This window comes from Schistocerca americana, chromosome 7 (assembly GCF_021461395.2).
Source record: "Schistocerca americana isolate TAMUIC-IGC-003095 chromosome 7, iqSchAmer2.1, whole genome shotgun sequence".
Classification (NCBI taxonomy): domain Eukaryota; kingdom Metazoa; phylum Arthropoda; class Insecta; order Orthoptera; family Acrididae; genus Schistocerca; species Schistocerca americana.
In genome coordinates, this window is record NC_060125.1 from 167,946,733 (window position 1) to 167,948,691 (window position 1,959).

The 1,959-nt window shown below is 46.9% G+C and overlaps 1 pseudogene; it reads right to left on the minus strand.

The window, feature by feature from the left end:
• Positions 1-1,530: 1,530 nt before the first annotated feature.
• LOC124623467 lies at positions 1,531-1,648 on the minus strand (annotated as a pseudogene).
• Between the last annotated feature and the right edge of the window lie 311 nt (positions 1,649-1,959).

Consider the following 1,959-nt stretch of genomic DNA (forward strand, 5'->3'; position numbering starts at 1 on the left):
CTCAATCTGGGTGTTGCAGCAACACGTTCGGTGTGCGTAGGCCAGTGTACAGAAATCATGTAGCTGGGCATCTAGCTTGTCCAGACCCAAAACCGAGGCTCACAAGGTAGGTGGCTGTTAGAAAAAGAAAGTAACTCAGCTGATGACTCGACGGTCCGAAGGCACCATGCTAATTACATACAGATTTGACTCAGTGGATGTCTGCAGCTATTGACAGTAAAGTCTGTAGGCAGTGGCCGACAGCTTCATCTCGGATGGCAAGCGGTCTTTATCTCGTTGTTACCGACTGGCAAACTGCATCACTTTGCATGCGGTGCTCACCTGGATACAGCTGAGCACAATGAGAATGAGGGTCCGATTTACGTTTTGCATATATGAGCTGAGCTGGCTAACGTTCCTCCAATGGCAGAACTCGCAGCCCAGAAATCATAACAAGTTGGGTCATCACTGATGGGCAACGATGATTTCATTTAGTCCGGTTTTTCTCTTCGGTCAGCTCCTTCAAAAGATGCTGGCTCATGCTGTAAGATGCCACAACCTCGGCTTTCAGAGGTGCTGGCTGGCGCCTTCTGCAATACCTGTGTATGATAAGTGCGTTATCGCGTCCTGAGTACACTCCACTGTTCCACAGTGCCTAGTTAAGAGGATCACTGGTGCTTCTCTCTCCATGATGTCGCTGTGCTGAACCTACGAAGAATAGTTTATCGTCTCCCACAGAAGTCGTGGTGCAACATTGTTACCGCAAATTTGATTTTAGATATGCCGTGTTGAGACATTCCGACTTCGGCACTGAGTTAGTAAACAGCGTGTAGCGCTGTCCTGCCTGCTTGACAGTCGCAATACGTAGCACAGAACTCTACACAAAGAGAGATCTGCTGATGGGTCCTGTAAAAGGGTATCCAACATATGTGGGCCTCACATCATTAGCCTTCCTTCACTGAGGCTACATGGAAGCTGAAGCGTAGTCTACCCTTGTGAACTTAGGAGAAGAATTAATTGCAAGAATTCGTAAAGCACCCACACACGTACAGAACACGCCACACATTTCCAACCAAGGGTTGCCCTACTAGGTCTATAATGGTGCTCGTTTTAAACATTTCATGTAACATTGTTCAGGACAATAAAGATATGAAACATATGTAACAATGTTTTATTTTCAATCTCACCCAGTAACCTGAAAGGTACTCTGTATCGGAATACGCATTTCTGAAATACGATTGTGTAACGAAATATATCTGTCGCTGGCATCATACCTATCGTTTTCGACATAGAAGTTTTGCATACCGTATATACGTAGGGTGTTTAAAAAAGTGTCACTGTAGATCAAAGCTAGAGGAAACATACTCCCTCCGAGCAGGCCTTGGAAAGCCCAACAGTAACGACCGGCCTCCATGTCATCCCCAGCCCACAGGCATCACTTGATGCGGATATGGAGGGACAAATGGCACAGCGCTGTCCCCGCCGTATGTCAGTTTACTTATGAATCAGGTAGCTCCTCAGTTTGCCTCACAAGGCTGAGGGCACCCCGCTGGCCAACAGCGCTCTGCAGACCGGATGGTCACCCATCCAAGTGCTAACCCAGCCCGACAGCGCTTAACTTCGGTGATCTGACGGGAACAGGTGTCATCACTGCGGAAAGGCCGTTGACACAATTATATGAGAACCAATATCTGTTGAGATATGGTACCTTACTTCAGACCAGTAAAGTGTACTATTCGATGGTGTAGGCCATCTCACTGTTGCAGTTCATTGCACATGGCTGAATGGTCGTCTGCAATGCGTGTGAGTTCTCTGGCCAGCATACCATGATGCTCGCTTACAATTCTGCCAGTGGCTTCTACAACAGATCACTGAAGAGTCATAGTTCACAGCGAGCATTTTATTTACAAGTGAGGCAGGATTCACAAGAGACAGCGCAGGAAAAATGGACACTCATATCTTTCTCTGATTTTTTTTGTT